Source organism: Anguilla anguilla, chromosome 19, assembly GCF_013347855.1.
Source record: "Anguilla anguilla isolate fAngAng1 chromosome 19, fAngAng1.pri, whole genome shotgun sequence".
NCBI lineage: Eukaryota > Metazoa > Chordata > Actinopteri > Anguilliformes > Anguillidae > Anguilla > Anguilla anguilla.
In genome coordinates this window covers 7,658,692-7,676,762 of record NC_049219.1, presented here as the reverse complement: position 1 = coordinate 7,676,762, position 18,071 = coordinate 7,658,692, and the positions used below count along the sequence as shown (strand labels likewise).

Sequence of the window (18,071 nt, the reverse complement as noted above, 5' to 3'; positions counted from 1 at the left end):
AATTGGATTGTGTTTAATCCAGGGAACGATAATCCAGGGTGGAGCGAGGGAGGAGGAGGGGGATTATGGGATTGCGCTGTTTGCCGGGCCAGTGCTCCAGAGGGGAACGGAGGCTAACGCTAAATCAGAAACGCGCTGTCCGCAGAACTGGCCCTCGCGCCCGCCAAACCCTGCGGGGGAGCTCCGTGTTCCGGACGTGGGAGGAACCCCGATGACATCACAGAGGGGAGTGTTGCAACAAAGGCAGGAATTCGTTTAAGAGGACTGTTTTGGCTAGGGGAAAGAACTCCCTGAGTCAAGTGTTTTAACTAGGAGAAGAATTCCCTGAGAGAAGTGTTTTTGGATCGGGGGAGGATTTCACGGGGGGGGGGGATAGGCGGTGCTGATTGGGCACTCACAGGGGGCTCAGGTCACATGGGGAGCAGGACTGGAAACGCTTCAAGCGAAGTCAGCGTGACCGAGGGACTTTTGAACACAAACTTGCACACGCTCGCAGGAAAATAAGGGTTCACTAGCTCGCCTTCATAGGGGAAACCTCTTTGGTTCTTTACGGAACCCTCTATGGTAGGTGTGCGAAAAGCGTGAAAGCTTCCTAACCGAACCATTTTGCCAGACGAAGAATGCTGAAACTCGATAGGGTTCCTCTGTGGAGACGCAGAGGACCCTTTTGAAACCTTTACTTCCGAGAGTGTTTTCCACGTTTCTCAGAAAAAAGGTATAACAAAAAAAAGTGCCTACAAAATGCGCACAGATGCTCGTCACTGGGGTGGAACCCTGTTAGTGCATAAAATTGGACCTCTAAGCTAGCGGTACGCAATTAATTTGTACCTTTTTTTGTGTTTGTAATAGGCACTTATTAGTACCAAAATAGAACATTATTGTACTTTCAGGGTACATTTGGCAAAATGCGTTCCCTGAAGAACAAAAGCGTACCTCCAACTGTACCTTTTATTTCTGAGAGTGCGCGCGTTAACGCAGCGTGAGTCCCCAGATCACCGGGGGCGGGGGGGGGGGGGGGTAGATGTGTATCGCCAGGGAAACAGGTGGCGGGGGGGGGGGGGGGGGGGGGGGGTCTTTCCCGGCGATTGCGGCCTGGCGGGTTCCGGAGTTATTGATGCTCATCATTTTGGATGAGATATTGGACGTCAAGCGTCCGCATACTTTCGACCATGCAGCGTACTTAGCGGTGACAAAATGGCTGACTCACTACACGTATAGATGTGCCTGGATTCAGGACCCCAGAGGTATCCTCCTGCCTCCCTCACATTTAATGGCCCGAATCCACTTTTTTTCTTCCTCTTTTGTCTCTTTTTTTGCATGGGAGGACATTAAACTTAAGATCGGGGTTCTTGGCTTTGTTATTTCTCCAGCCCGCCAACACAACGACTTTTCTGCATTTTATAATCTTGTAAATCTCCTGACTGCTAACGCCAACTCTGTGGAGCGCAGCAGATTGTTTTCCCCACGTCGTTGGGGGCATGGCCTGTTCTCGCGCTGTCTCGGTGTACAAAGGGTCGGATTGATTGCTTATGGCTCACATGGAGATTTTGATGATGTAATATCCGTTACTGTAGCATTGCCAGTTGTTTGATTGGCTGCAGACAGTTACTGGATTATAGAATATCATAATCTCCAACCTGGGCTGCGAATTTCAGCCCTCCTTTGTGGAAGGGGGGTTGTCTCGTTACTTCTTTTGTTACCTCTAGTGGTTTTACCGATCGAGACAGGTTTTTTTTTTTTTTTTTTGGCATCGAAGTGCAAAGAGTCTACGTTTTACAGCGGTATATGGGATACAGCGGTCCACCTTGAATCGATGACGGGGAAAAAAGCGATTGTTTAAGACGATGTCGTTTCTAGATGCCGGCGTCTAATTTCATGGCCGTTGGGCTTCATGGGTTTAAAGCACCGCGTCTCAATCTCTCCCCAGCATCGAGTATGACATTTCATTTTGTGTTGTGGGTTTATGTACTGACTGCTGCCATCAGGTGCGATGCTGATGACTGGGCCTCGTCTCTGCTCCGCCTGCCCGATTATGTGCACCGGATAAATGCCTGAACGCAAAGCAAGATGTCTTTCTCCAGAGCAAACGGCAAGGTCGGAAAGTGCGTCGTTTGCGTTCCGAGCCAGGATAAAGCCGCACCCTTGTGTTCGGCAGAAATTTGTGCACAAAGTAAAAAAAAAAAAAAATTTACAAAAAGACCACTTTGAACAGAGAGCTATTATTTCTTCAGGGCGAATAGAAAGTTCTAGAGTTATGCCTAATGATTTGGCAAGTAACTGGACAAAATGAAGGACGTCGCCGAGAGGCGCTAAGGAATTAGCCGGCCGACTTCCGCGAGCGTTTCGACGTAGGCTCGTGAAACCCCCCCTCGAACGCCCCCCCCCCAGGGACGGCGGGACCTGGGACCCCGGCGCGAGGAAGCTCCCACAATGCACTGCAATAGCTTCGAAGAGGCCGGCTGACACGACGGCGTTGAAAAAAAAAAAAAAAACGCGGCGCTGCGTGCGTCCAACCGGCGCGGCCAGACGCGGGGCGAAAGAACGAGAGCAGGACAGATGCCCGCACGCCAGCGAAACGCCCCCTGGTGGTGTAGTATCGCTGCAGCAATCAGAACCATTTCAGATACAGTGTGCCCTTATGAGGGTGAACCATCCTCTCGTAGGCATGACAAGTTCGTAATTAAGAACAATTTATAAACCGCCTGTTACAATTCTGGGGGGGGAGTGGAGCAATGCAGGTGGAACGAAAACCAGCACACGCAGGGGTCGAGACCCACCGCTTCAGGGGCGCTAAGAAACGCGTTGACTGACAGGGTCCCGCCGAACCCCTGGCACCACAGCGGGGTTCGTGCTGACATTAATAAAGCTGTGTTATTAATCGCACCGGGGAGGGGGGGGGGGGTGACTCGACCCCGAGACAAGACAAGATTTCCGGGGGGGGGGAGCACGGCGGGAGACATTTCTCTCTTCCGTAAGAGAGAGAGAGAGAGAGAGAGAGAGAGAGAGAGAGAGAGGGGCGGGCGACCTGGGATCAAAGGGAACCCGGGCACGCAGAAGCGCTGCGCGGATCAAAGTGAAAATAAAACAGAGCCGAATCAACAGCGCCTTATTAAAAACAAACCAGCAGCCTGATGTGCTTCAAAAAATTTAAATGACTGTCAAAATACAAACTCGCGCACTCCTGGGCTGCTGCAGCTGAGAACCCCCCGAAATTAAATTATGCACTTAGTGATGCGCCAGGTGATTATCCTTAAAGAGGTGAAGTCTACAGTCTCACTGTACAATGGAGGGGAAATGGCTGCTCAAGTTAAAATTTAAAGCTCAGCATCAACTCTCTGGAGAGTAAGTTTTTTTTGGAAAGTTTAAAAAAAAAAATGTTTTTTTCAAAATTCGAAATCAGTCGTTCTAGAAGTCCGTGGCTTCCAATTGCCAGAAGTGATTGTGACATCGGCATAATCTCATATTTGCGATCTTGCAACGTCGGTGCCCGATCACGGTGGCGCCGCGGAGGACAGGGGGGGGAAACGCAGGGTGTGTTTCGGGCCGAGGTACGCTCTGCACCCCCCCCCCCCCCCCCCCCCCCCCCCCCCCCCGAATGCAGCGACGTCTTCCTTCCCCGCGACGAGCTCGCGGAGGGGATGAAGAAATGTCGAGAACGCGCGATTTGAAACAGTCGGAGGCGACGTTTCGAGCGCGCGTCTCGATGACACAAACCGAGGACGCGGCTGGGCTTCGACAAAAGGAGAGAAAAAAAAAAAAGCTATTTTAAGTCAGAGGCGACGGACGGCCGCAGACTGGTGGGAAAAGAACGCGGGGATGGGGAGCTGGTCGTTTCCGGACTCCCACGGACGGTCTTCCGTCCCGTTCCACGCTCCCGACGCTCCCACTGCTGGGGGGGGGACGGCGCGTCCGTCATTAAAAAAAACGCTTGGGAGTGAGCAATGTGCAATGCGCTGACGCCGCGCTCGCTGGGGCGGACTTTAATTTAGAGTCAACCCGAAACACAAACAGCTCAACCGGACAGAGGTCATAGAGGTCGTTTGTGCACACGCTCAGTGATACTGAGGTTATAAAGGAAGTTTGTGCACATGCTCAGTGATACTGAGGTTATAGAGGTCGTTTGTGCACACGCTCAGTGATACTGAGGTTACAAAGGAAGTTTGTGCACATGCTCAGTGATACTGAGGTTATAAAGGAAGTTTGTGCACATGCTCAGTGATACTGAGGGTATAAAGGAAGTTTGTGCACATGCTCAGTGATACTGAGGTTATAAAGGAAGCTTGTGCACATGCTCAGTGATACTGAGGTTACAAAGGAAGTTTGTGCACATGCTCAGTGATACTGAGGTTACAAAGGAAGTTTGTGCACATGCTCAGTGATACTGAGGTTATAAAGGAAGTCTGTGCACATGCTCAGTGATACTGAGGTTACAAAGGAAGTTTGTGCACATGCTCAGTGATACTGAGGTTATAAAGGAAGTCTGTGCACATGCTCAGTGATACTGAGGTTACAAAGGAAGCTTGTGCACATGCTCAGTGATACTGAGGTTATAAAGGCAGGGAGTTAAATTGAGGTTACAAAGGTGGGTTTTTCGCATGCTGTGCAATAAGTGTATTGTTTCCGCAAACTGATAATCTGGCCAGTGCCAAAGCTGGCACATCCCTCGGGTGGCCAATCACAGTGCTCATCCCAGACAGTCAGCCATGTTTATTTCTGAAAGTCTGACCTTCTAGTTTCAGAGACAAGGTAGTGAGACCTTTCAGAACGTTCTCAGCCGGATTAATAATTTTTCGTCCACATCTACGATTCAGAGCGCACTCCCGACTCCATGCGTGATGAGCGTCGTGAAAAATGAAAAAAAAAAGGATCAATTTTATTTTTTAGGAGACGACGAGAAAGAAATTCATTTTTCCGCAGTTTTCTTTTGCGAGGACACTCTTCCGAGAAACCGTCGGATCCAGATGAGCCCGTTGCGTAGTTGCCGTCCGTCAGAGCACGCCGACGGGTCACTTTGAGCCTCTCTGAAAGCCCGACGTGCTCGGACCGCAGCGAAAACGCTGCCAACGCTGACTTTCTGAGAATTTTAATACCCGGAGAGAATCCCAGTCCGGTGCGTTTTTAAAAGGGCGGCAACTCGCCGGACGAGGTTTCCGCTCTGCGCGCTTGATTTCGGCTCCTGGGAAGTTTGCGCGTTGGCCGTCCGCGGCGCGCGCGCACACTAAACCCCCGTTCAGCGCGGTCTCGGACGGCGGTGTCCTCGGCTGAGAGTTAAACCGCTTTCTCTGCGTTGCCGTGGCAACGTGACGTCGGCGTTTTGGCAGCGGTTACTTAGGAACAGCGACGTTTGCTCCGTCAAGAGTTGACAGGCATTGCTTTGTAGCCTTCTAATAATACTGATGTTACATGTCCAGGTAATAAATAAGCTAGTTTTTATTTGCATTTAATGTTATTATTATTGTGGTTGTGGATGTGGATGTTAATAACATCATCATTACAGTTAAGAGTATGATTATTATTATTATGATTAACAATAACACTATTATAACATATATGAACATATAAACATATATTTGTGCGCACAAAGCAACAAGTAACTATTCAAACGGTCTGAAATGCACTGCAGCATCTAGTTCACACGATGGCCCGAATGGACATTTGTTGTGACGAGATGATTACTGAATATGTGGTTCAAGGAATCCTTAGGCAAATCGCTGAACAGCTTGCCAACCAATTCAGTCGGGTCAAAAAAAAAGAAATTGTCCATTTAACCCTGGTGTCCCGAAGCGACCGTTGAGGGAGGTGCAGTGCGTTCCCACCGACCGCGTGCGGTCCTAATTCCCGCTGTACCGCGCGCTTCTCGGTCGCCCTATACTGAATCGATATTTCCTTTGCCAAAATTTTTTTGTTCGGATGACCCAGATACTTAAAAGCGTTCTCTTCCCCTCCCCTCTCCGTGGAGCTTCGTCAATCGAGCGGGTCTTGGCTCAACAGTGACCCCTGGTGTTCGGATTTGGTACGCACAGTGCCGGGGACGAAAAAGTGCGGTTGTCATAGCATTACTGTAATATGCTACAGGTCAAATGATCCACGTAGAAAGTGGTCATTGTTTATAACTGATTAAATGAGAAACTGGCAGGTGAATGGGGCCCTAATTAAAGGCACTGTGGACAGCTGGTCACTGAAACTGAACCACTTGCGGTTTGCGAAGAGTTAAAAGATGTTAAAAGAAAACTTCCCATCCTATATTGCGAATAAAATGAGGAAAAAATCGTGGAAGAACTTAAACACACATTTTAATAGCACTCATTTCTCAAGAGGTTGGCTGTAACAAATCCCAGCATGCACTGGGGTCAAGCCGTGCAATGATTGCCCCAGGACCCCGCGAATCTCCGAATCATACAATGCATTTAGGCCAGTGGTAACCAACCCTGTTCCACACCTGATTCATAGAGTCAGGTGTGCCGAATTAGTGTTGAAATAAAAACCTACAGGACGGTACACCTCCAGGAACAGGGTTGGTTACCAGTGATTTAGGCTGTTTTCATGCTCATCATTACATTTTTCATTACATTACAGGCATTTAGCTGACACTCTTATCCAGAGCGACTTACACAACTTTTATATAGCATTTTACATTGTATCCATTTATACAGCTGGATACGTACTGAAGCAATGCAGGTTAAGTACCTTGCTCGAGGGTACAACGGCAGTGTCCTACCCGGGAATCGAACCTGCGACCTTTCGGTCACAAGCCCAGTTCCTTACCCACTGTGCTACGCTGCCGCCAGTCATCGTGTTCACTTTTTTTCCCCCTGAAGCTGAGAACACTTTCCCTCCAAACGCGGCTAATTTGGCGGTCGTGAAAGCTTTTACCGAACCAGCATGTAACAACATCGCCGCGGTTCTTGTGTACAAGATGACCTCGATTGGGAGAAGCGACTGCGGTTTGTTTTTCTGCCGGCCAGAATGCGGTCTGCACCAGTTCGCTCGGGTTCCAGAACAAGAGACGGGGGGGTGGGGGTGGGTGAGTACGGGGCTGTGACATCATAAACAAAGTTGCCGACGCACCACGGCCAATCAGAATTTGAGCGGTGCGAGAACAAACCGTTACTGGGAAGGAAAATAAACAACAAATGCACTCTGTTAAAGGACTCTGTTAAAGGTCTCATCTGCGTTACCTGGCAGGAAGTGGTAATGCCACTTCCTGCACGGTTGACACAACACACACTTTTTTGCCGTCATTGACATAAGCATTAACAAATGTGTATCTTGTGCTTTTGAATGCATCATGTAGCCATTATGAAGAAGGGTCATTCGTTCACAGGAAGGGTCGCTCACCACGTCTAGCAGCACCTTGCTCGCAGTACCGTCCTCTTGACATCCAGCTACAAGCTGAGGCCATTTTGTGCCAGAAAAACAGAAATGAAAATCTCACGCACGAAAAGCGCTCACTGACGGACACGCACAGGCATGGTAAATGGTAAATGGACTGCATTTATATAGCGCTTTTATCCAAAGCGCTTTACAATTGATGCCTCTCATTCGCCAGAGCAGTTAGGGGGTTAGGGGTTAGGTGTCTTGCTCAAGGACACTTTGACACGCCCAGGGCGGGGTTTGAACCGGCAACCCTCCGACTGCCAGACAATGGGTCTTACCTCTTGAGCTATGTCGCCCCGCACGGAAGCCCAGGCTGCCCCTTGCTCGCGGTGTCCGTTTGCTCACACCGCGGACAGTGCTCTTCCCGGCAACAAAAAAAGTTTGAGCGAGATCCCATTTTTCATTTTAACAACGCGACTGAAGCCCCCGGGCGCGTGGATATTAATTTTCATTAAGGCGAGCCGATTATGTTCATATTTCATCTCCCCCTCGCGTCCCCCTCAACGCGTTCGGGACGTCCATCACATCACACCGCGATTCCTGTCCGCGTTACGATGATGGACGAGGAAGAGCTTCCCTCACCGCCAGGACCCTTCCACCCCCCCCCCTCCCCAGGCGTGCCGAAAAAAGTAGATTAAGGGCTCGAGTTTCATCACCCAGGAGCGATGTTGAGTAAACAACGAAGACATCCGAAATGAGTTTGAACAAACACCATCTATAATCGATTTCTCGCGCAGCCGGGCAATATCGAGAGTAGGGCGAATGATACGTTACATTTCGATTCGGCGCAACGCTTTCTAGTGACGGTAGAGACATAACCCCTTCATAAACCTTAATAAGGCACCCTAATAAGCTCTACATTGACATTCATAAATGGCCTGTGTCGGTAATGGCAAATGGGCATATGGCGTGTTCTGTCACCAGTGGTGTAGGAAGTGGCGTTAACTTGATATCCAAAGCAACAAGCGCCGTATACTAACTGGCAGTTATTGACATAAGCGTTTATGAATGTCTATGCAGGGCTTATGAAGGAGCTATAGGTCTTGCTTAAGAGAGAGTTATAGTGCTCTCGTGAAGGACCGTTCTTAGAAAGCGTTTCTAAATTCAGAGACAGGAGCAAACTGGCGGTTGAGGGGAGGCCTTGCAGCTGTACGTGCAACTGGTGCAACATAAAAACCCTCTCAGCACACCCTTAACATAAAATAAACACAGTAATATCAAAGGAAATGTTTCCAATAAGGAGAGACAAGGCGTGAGTTCGAGAACGCCCACAGGCAGAAAGACTACTGACCAGACTATGAGGCAGACCAACAACCAGCAGGCCATTCACTGACCCCGATAACCTGGGCTTAATGCAGCTAGGGGCGCAAATGGAGAGCGGAGACAGTAACACGCTCACAGAAGAAAGGGTAGCAAAAGACTCCTCTCCATACTGACTCCATAGAGGAACCCTGTCTAGTTCTGCTTCTTCGTCAGGCAGAATGGTTCAAATCCGGGAGATTACATTACGTTGCGATTTCTTTGCACGTGCGTTTTTGCCAGCGCCGCGCACGGGAAGCGCGTTGTCCGGGCTCAGAACGCGCGTGAAGGGCTTAGCGGCTTAGTGTAACGTCGCTCGCTAGGTAACTATGATACCAGACGAAAGCAATGATAATAAATGCCTACGTGGAATTCGAGAAATCGCGTTTTGTCTGTATATTAGGGCGGTCCCGCGGCTCTCTCTGTCCACACAATCCTGCTGCCCCCTAAATTTAATTTCTGCAGCTTCAACAGAAAGAGAGTGATGGAGAGAGAGGGAACGTAGGAAAGACAAGTGGGATAAACAAGTGTGTGTGTGTGTGAGCGAGAGAGGGAGGAAGAGATTCATATATTTCCGCATGAATGTGTACAAAGTAATTTAGTGCCCCTGCAGTGTGAATTTATTTGTATTGCTTTTAACTTGCATGTAGATTTTTTGAATGTGTGATCAATCAATTCTGTCAGTACATTCAAGTAAATCACAACAATAATAAAACTGGATTGAATCAGAGGGAGAGGGTGAGAGAGGGAGAGGGGGAGAGAGAGAGAGAGAGAGAGAGAGAGAGAGAGCGAGATCCCTGGGAGGGAAGTCTGGAGCAGATGGAATTTGTGAAGCTGTATAAATCTAAAATAGCACACAAGAAAACGCCTCGCATCACACGGACACCTTTGCAATTGTGCGCCAGCAAAACAAAGAAAATTGAAACGGTGACCATTGCGCCCTTTTCATATGATAACGCTGGCATTCACGCGTGTTTGCGCTCCCGGTCGCATGCGCGCGACGCCCGCTCCGATAGCAATGCATTTCAATGCGGGCGCGAGGGGGGGGGGGCGGACGCTACGCAAGATAACTATCAGTTTTGAATTCGGGGAAGATTATTTCTTCACGGGTCTTACGATGAGAGCGGCTCCAGTCTCCAGACGCGGAGGGTCAGAGAAACAATTTCGGCACAACAGCGGGAAATGCCATGAAATGCTCCCCGACTGCAAAAGGTCAAAAACGTGACTGAAAAAAATGAAAGACGACAGCCTGCCAACGTCCGAGATGATACTCGCGCTCTGTTTGGTTTGAAAAAGCGCAGTCTAGTTAAGTTACTGCCCACTGAAGCTCCTCTGTGTTTTGCCTCAACAAAAACACGTTTGGGGTAAAAACAAACAATAATCTTTAAAAAACGAAAAAAGTATTGCATTTATAAAGCATATTCCCTGGATGTATCTGTAAATATCTCCTTGCTAAAAATCTGTGCGCCAGCCAACTTACTGATATTTACATGTTTCACAGAAACGAAATGAGTCGGCGGCTGTCCCAAAAACGCAACCCCATGTTTCTTAGCACCCGTTCAAATAACTTGGAAGTGAACTTAAAAACACGTTCAGTGTTAAATCAACTCTTACAGAGTACATATGGTCTTTCCTGGACTCATATGTGTTCTGTTAGAGGCTAGTCAAGCAAGCAGGATTGGCAAAACATTGAGACTGCGTTGAAACACACACACACACACACACACCTTTTTTCACCCAATTGGCAGCCCTGATTATTTGTTGGATACTTGGAAGCAAGATCCAAAACAGTAGGTCTGACCTGTGCCTCCTGCAACTGGCGACAACGAACAGATGCTGTTATTGACTGAAATAGGAGGAACTCAGGCAATCGAGCCAAGAAAGACCACCAGGGAGAACTGCTAATTGGGGGACTGGTGGTTCTGTGAGAATGTAATCAGCGGGAAAATTAAGAAGGACGAGAAGAAGAATTAATGGAAGATCACAGGATAACGAACCGGAAAGCCGTCTGGGGTTTTACTGTGTGGCCATGTTAAATTATACACTGTAAAAAAAAAAAAAAGCTATATTTTTACAGTGAAATGTTTGCAAAAAAAATTACAGAATTTCATTACCGAAGATAAGTTGAACTCTAAAGTTCCAGTTGTGATATAATTTATGCAATTAAATGGCTCACAGTGGCTTGCAGCCTCAGTGTAGTAATAATGGGAGTGAGAAAGGAAACTGGTAACTGGAGAAGGTGAGTGGGTTTGTTTTGCTTCTATTTTTCTGCTTTTTTTTCTCTTCTCATTTTGCTATTGTTGCTGTTATTATTATTAATAACCGCTGCTAATACTGTTATTCTCATAGTTATTATTATTGTTGTTATTATTATTACCTTCCTCTTCCCATGTATCTCTCTCTCTCTTTTGTTATTGTCACTAGTGTGCTCGCTTTTGGGGTGGGGGGTTCGAGGGGTGGGCTTGGTTGGGGGGGGGGGGGCTTTGTAGTGTGCGGTGGGGAGGGGAAGGCTGCAACTTGCAACCTGGCGCAAGAGGGGTTCACATGGAAATTCAAGGGCTCAAGGATTATATCAAAATAAAGTTGACCTCCTACGTGGGGGGTGGGGGGTCAGGGTGGCGGTGTGCAAAAATGATGGCAACCCTCTTTGTTTGCACAGCCTTTTCTTTACACCCGGACTCAGGGTGCGAGGGCTATTTTCAGCAACATGTACATTGAACGGGGACTAGCTCGTGTTAATAATAATAACTATGATAGAGGCCAATTTCAGCGAAGAAGGACTTTAGCAAAAACTAAACTGTATTGCATCGATGAAAAGGTGGGGAAGCTTATTTTTTCTGAACAGTAACTCCAGCAGATCGCCAAAGGCAGAGAAAAAATATAGTACACCGTTCACTGGAACTGAAGCGCCTGAATTCAGAGCAAGCTTAGTTGACAGTATGGAGTCATTCTAGTGGACAGAAACTGAAATTTAGAGTAACTGCAATTCTCTGAAACTTAAACACGAAATAATACCGGAATGGACCGAAATAACATCGGAGCAGCGGACAGTAACATCAGGGGCCGAGAAATTTTAGTTGGCAGCTCCATAAATGTAGTGAATTTCCAACAGACTGTGAACTCTGCGTACCGCAGGGGGTGCACAAAGCCGGTCCCGGAGAGCCGGTGCCGGTTTTTTGTTCCAACCGATTACCCCCCGTTTTATTTTTCTGACAGCCCTATAAACCACACTGGTTCACTCGAGCGCTGTAAAATCTCTGGGATACATCTTCAGTCTGCAGCTGTGGCGGGTGCTTACACAAAATGTCAGATCGAGATCACGATTGAGCTAATTAAATAATCAAAAGCAGAAGCTGGAACAAAATCCTGAAATGGATCGGCTCTCTTTTTTTTTAGTGCACCTCCAGCATAGAGAAACCGCATTGCAATGTAACTTCCGCACGGATTCACTAGTAGAGTGTAGCCTCTGCGTAGAGTAATTTTCACACTTTATTTCAGAGAGCAGGGCGTGGAGAGACATACACGAAAAAAGAAAATGCTAACATTAGCAGGATTGAAGATGCTGTTTTTTTTCAGCAGTTTAAAGAAAAATGGGCCAGTGAAATATGGAGTAAGCCAAAACTCAGGACATACAGACGGATTAAAAATTAGTCCACGGATGAAGGTTACGTGAAATATAATCTGGCCAATAGGGGAACAATGGATACGCGGACATGACACGTCACACTTTACCCTTCGGTGTCAAGAGCTGTTCCGACACACCGCTGATAACGCGGGCGCGGCTAATTAATTAGCCCGAGACTTACTGTCATAGTGAATATTAATTATAGCTTCATTCAGCGCTTGGGGGCGGGTGACTTGACTGATAAATGCAAAGCAATTGGGGTGGGGGAAGGGGGGGGGGTGGGGGGCTGGGCAGGTGCATAATCAGTGATGTCACAGGGCGTGCATAAATAGCTTCACCAAACAAAAAAAGTTCGGCGAAAGAAGGCAGCCGGAAGGCAGGAAGCGGGAACGCCAGAGACAGGAAGTGGGAGCGCAAGAGACAGGAAGTGGCTACGGCGTTTCCGTTTGAGAGGGGGGGGGGGGGGGGGGTCGGGGGGCGGGGTCGACAAGCGGCGGCTGACGGTCAAAAGGTCGCACGGCCTCATTTCCGATGCACTGTTTCAGCTCACTCCCACAGTTAATACAGAATCAGAATGCAATCAGATGTACTGAGGAGAACAACAATAATGTCTTCTATCCCCAAGGCAATTTTATCACAAAAAATAAAAATGCCTTTTTTTTTTAGCATGACATCATATTAAAAACAAAAGACTGAAATAATGGTTTGAGTACTGTCACGCGATTTACTTAAATTGCACGAAAAAAAACCTCAATCTGCAGGGGAAAAACTCGTTGCGTGGAAGGCTCGTCCCTGCTGGTTTTTTCTGAAGGTCAAGAGCACTGTTTTATAATTGACAATGCCTGCCAGCTTTCCGGGACGCAGGGAGAACGTGCATCAATAATAAAGTCTGATAGTTGTCATGGCAGCGCAACAAAATGTTTTACGCTAAGTTCTGTTATTGGCAAGCGTGCATTTGTTAGCATTTCTTCTTCTTTAGCGTGCCCGAATCGACAGCGACAGTCTCTTGTGAATTAAGTACTTTCTCGTTGCAGCTCGACCTGAAGCTATCCAAAGGTCTTTTTTTTTTTGTTTGTTTGTTGGCAGGCAAAAAAACACTATACGCACACCAAAAACGCTCAGTACTAAACAAACGGTATATGGTAGAGTATATTTTTAATCTGTTAAAACACTATTTACCTACAGAGTATATTAAAGCTTGTGGAATATCCGCCCTCAGTTGTGACAGCAACTCTATTTTCTTTGCCCGAACGAGGTAATTAAATTGGATTAAGACGCACGGTGACAAATTAAACGGAAGGAGCTTCTCGGGTTCCTGGCTTGGCAGAAATGTGTCGGAGTGTCACAGCCCTAACAGTCTCAGTCCCGACTTAATCACCCTGCCGCCGTCCAGTTAAATCCCAGCGTTCGGTTGCCACGGGAGACTCGAGCGAAGTCTGACGCCTTGTTCCTCGGGGGTAATGAATCGCACCGGTGGTCAGCAGGACCGCGCGACCAGGGGTTACAGAAAAAGTACTAAAAATATCTCCCAAATACACATATCTATTAACTGCAATAAAAAAATCTGCAAAAGGTGTGGACTTCTTTGTGGTTGGAGATGAAGGTTTACAAAAGTGATAAACCGCATGTATGCTGTATTTCAAATGCAAAAACCTACATGAGAAATACCGGAAGAAACGAAAATGGAGAGAAGGGGGAAAAATCCTGACGGAGCGCCTCGTTAGCAGAGAGAGAGCGTGCTAAAAGGCTAGCGCGCCACTGGCCGCCGTGGCACAGGAAGGGGAAATGAGACGGGCCCCGCCAGACTCCTGCCGACACCTCGGGCTCTTTCGCGCCAGACAAAATGGCCGCCTGTGCCTCCGCGCGGCCGAACCGCGAGCCGGACTCCGCTCGACGGCACGCCACGGAGAGACGTCTCTATTCCAGACTCACAAAGCCTGCTCTCCCGTATACCTTACTGACTATCAGCAGCCTTAGCATAGCATAGCATGCTGTAGCATAGCATAACATAAGCATAGCGTAGCATACTGTAGCATAGCATAACATAACAACATAACATAAGCATAGCATAGCGTAGCATACTGTAGCATAACATAACATAAGCATAGCATAGCATATTGTAGCATAGCATAACATAACAACATAACAAGCATAGCATAGCATAGCATACTGTAGCATAGCATAACATAAGCATAGCATAGCATACTGTAGCATAGCATAACATAACAACATAACATAAGCATAGCATACTGTAGCATAGCATAACATACGCATAGCATAGCATACTGTAACATAGCATAACATAACATAAGCATAGCATACTGTAGCATAGCATAACATAAGCATAGCATAGCACTCTGTAGCCTAGCATAACATAACATAAGCATAGCGTAGCATACTGTAGCATAGCATAGCAAAACACCAAGACGAGAACAGGCCATTGCGCCCAACAACGCTCGCCATTTTCCAGACTAAACAGTACCTAGTGCCCAGATCACAGACTAGATGGTATCCTACGGACTAGATGGTATCTGACACCGTATCAAGCCTGGTCCTGAAAACCCCCAGAGTTTCTGCCTCTACTGCGTGACCTGGCAGGCCATTCCGCACATTATTTGAACTGCACACTTCCACAGCCTACATAACGCCGAAAATCCTCCAGAAAATGCCGGGAGTCTCCCAGATTTCACCCTCGGCACCCATTTGTCACGCGAAACGTCCCATAAACGGTTTCCCATCGCGGAACCTACAGAAGCCAAATAGCAATAAAAGGACAAACTCAGTTTTTATTGAAATCTCCTGAAAGATTCCGTGCAGAACTTCCACCCCCCACCCCCCCACCTCCAAAACACCCCCGAAACACCCCACTTCAATGATACTTCACCCCCCACGCACCCCTAAGTGTCGGAGAAATCAATTTTGTCAAGTTTGGCTGCCTGCCACTTTAAATTTGTGAGAAACTCTGGAGAACACCACCTGCCAAGAAAACGAAGGGGAGGGGGGGGGGGGGGGGGGGGGGGGGGCGGGGAATAAATAAACGCTATAAAAAAACAAAAAAAAACAAATAGCCTGTTCAAAATACAAACCCGCTCCAAAGAAATCAGGCTGGGCTTGCTTCTTATTTTCATATGAACAAGGACACAAACAAGGACACAGTGTCATTGATGCGAAGCACCATTCAGCTACTTGAGTGCTGATAGCTCCCCCTTGTGGACAGTCTTAAGCCTGCTAAACGTGAGGGAGCGAGCTACAAGCCAGGTTGCGTCAGGTGCTTCGCGTGTAGAGAGCGCGGAAACCGGCGGTATTGCCGAGGGCCGCTGCCGGAGGGAGGCCACGCCCGCGGTCTAAAAAGGGTTACCGGGGCGACGCCGGCAGCTGAGCTTTCGCCGCCAAGCCTAATTCCGCGCTACTGCCGCATCGGGTATGCTCAAAGAGAAAAGGAGGAGAAGAAAGGCAGTGCACCATATGGTGGCGGCGACCAATATTGAATTTGACAATTATCATCCTGAGACCATCGCACCTAGGGCTGGGTATATCGCCCAGCCGTGGGTGCGATGGTCTCAAAATTTAATCCCTCCTCAGGCTCGGAGACCCAGAACAGTCTGACCTCTTGACCCACTCTGACTCATGGCGAACCCCAGAATGGGCGGAGCCATCACCAACCAACTACCAATCACTGACTGGCCCGAACCAGTCACGGGGTTCATAACTCCTCTCTCTGACTGGTTAATATGAGACCGCGACTGAAATCACAACAGTCCAGTTGCCACACCCACGAAGCGTTGTTTGTTCAAAGCACAAGAACTAAGGAACAATGTAAGTGGCCCAAATTTGGACGTTCGAACCGGCAACGTTCGAGCTTCGCTCCTTTATGGACGCAGAACAGCGAGCGTGTCTGGCGCATCCACGGGGAAGTACTTAGACCGATCTTTAAGAAGTTATTGAGCACTTAGAACACACCTCCTGCAGTTTGGTTTTCACAGCAAAATCCCAGACTGTTTTTCACTGGATGTGGCGGCCATCTTAAAAGCCCCGGTTGCTTTGATAAGCTGTGTGCGTGTGTGTGTGCGTGTGTGTGTGTGTGCGTGTGTGTGTGTGTGTGTGCGTGTGTGCGGGCCTCCAATCAGCCTGCCCCCGCGGCAATTCCTTTTTTTCATAACTATTGACCGTTTCCCAAAAAAACATCAAACTCATTTCAAGCTCAAATTAGGTCTGATAATTGTGTGGTAAACTTTGGAATTCTTTTGATCAGTACGCTGTGGCTGTGTGTGTGTGTGTTTGTGTGTGTTGTGTGAGAGAGAGAGAGAGAAAGAGAGAGAGAGAGAGGGAGGGAGGGAGAGGGGGAGAGAGAAAGAGGGAGGGAGAGAAAGGGAATGTCTAAATGTGTGTGAGAGTGGGAGAGAGATGAGGGAGAGGGAGAAAGAGGGAGAGGGAGAGAGAGCACGAGAAAGACAGAGATAGACAAAAGGAAGGAGAGCGAGAGAGAGGGGGAGGGATAAGAACAGAAAGAGGGAAAGAGAGAGAGAGAAAAGGGAGGGCGATAAGGACAGAAAGGGGGAGAGGGAGAGGGATGAAGACAGAAAGACGGGGGGGAGACACAGACGCAGTGCCTGGAGAACACCGCCTCGCCCGTACGCGCGCAGCTCGGCTCCCCTCCATTCTCCCGGCCTCTGAAAAGAAGCGAGCCGAGCCTGCGGATGATTGGTTAAAGGCCCACCGAGGCCTTTTACGATACGCCAGCGGTCCCAGTTCTGATCTGCCCCCGAGCACATCCTTTGAATAGCAGTTTTTTTTTTTTTTTTTTGGAATGTTTCTTTCAACATTCTAAGTCGGCGTTCTAGAACTTTCAGTCGCCACCAGCGATTGTGACATCAGCATCAGAATGATCGGTTAAGAACATTTCAATCACGTATGTGACCTCACACCCCATAAGATTGCAGGGTTAAAGGTACAGCACTGACTCCTTCAGCCAAAACTCCGCATCATGTACTGAGGGGCTGAACACCGTATATTACTGTACACACTGGCAACAGGGTGTTAATGAAAACCAAATGCGAACAATATGTTGTCTTCAGCGCTAATAGGCAATGATGGGACAGATACGATGAACGCAGCGTTTTGCTGAGCACCGAAGAGTCAGCAACAGCATGGCCCCCGTCAGCCACAGCATGTCGGTATATTTGGGTGGGATCAACACATCGACAACAGTGCGTTCGTGAAAACTATTCGTGGGATTGACTCATGGATCGTTGTTCGTTCAACGAAAACCAGAGCGATACTTGGATCGTCACCCCTTCACTTGAACCAGTGGGATTGACAAAGGGACCACAGTCTGTTCATTAAAACCAGTGAGATTGATACGGGGATCATCATTCGTTCATTTAAACCAATAGGATTGATACACGGACCGTAGTTTGTTCACGAAACTCAGTGGGATTGATACATGGACCGTAGTATTGCTCAAGAAAACCATGCGGTTGAATTAATACATTGACTGCAAATTGGACTGGTGTAATGTAGTGGCAAGGGGATTCATATTTCAGCCCCAGGAAATTCCAGGTTTGACAAAAATCCAGAAATGGTATTTAAAAGTATTTTATTTATGAAATGTGCCCAAAAAATGCATAATGCTTGAACTTTATTATTTTGTTAAAAAATAAACAGTAAAAATGTAAATATGAATAAACGCCTTCTGATTTTGTCAAAAACATACCTAATTTATTAATTACTGTGTACTTCATAATTTAACATTTATTTTGCACCATTTGAA

The 18,071-nt window shown here is 47.8% G+C and overlaps 1 protein-coding gene and 1 long non-coding RNA gene across 2 annotated transcripts in view; one reads left to right on the top strand and one right to left on the bottom strand.

Moving 5' to 3' along the window:
* Positions 1 to 18,071, top strand: part of LOC118219326 — a 285,113-nt gene that overhangs the window by 228,812 nt on the left and 38,230 nt on the right. The window lies entirely within an intron of this gene.
* The window catches only part of LOC118219253 (membrane-associated guanylate kinase, WW and PDZ domain-containing protein 2-like), a 159,710-nt gene that overhangs the window by 141,081 nt on the left and 558 nt on the right, over positions 1 to 18,071 (bottom strand). The window lies entirely within an intron of this gene.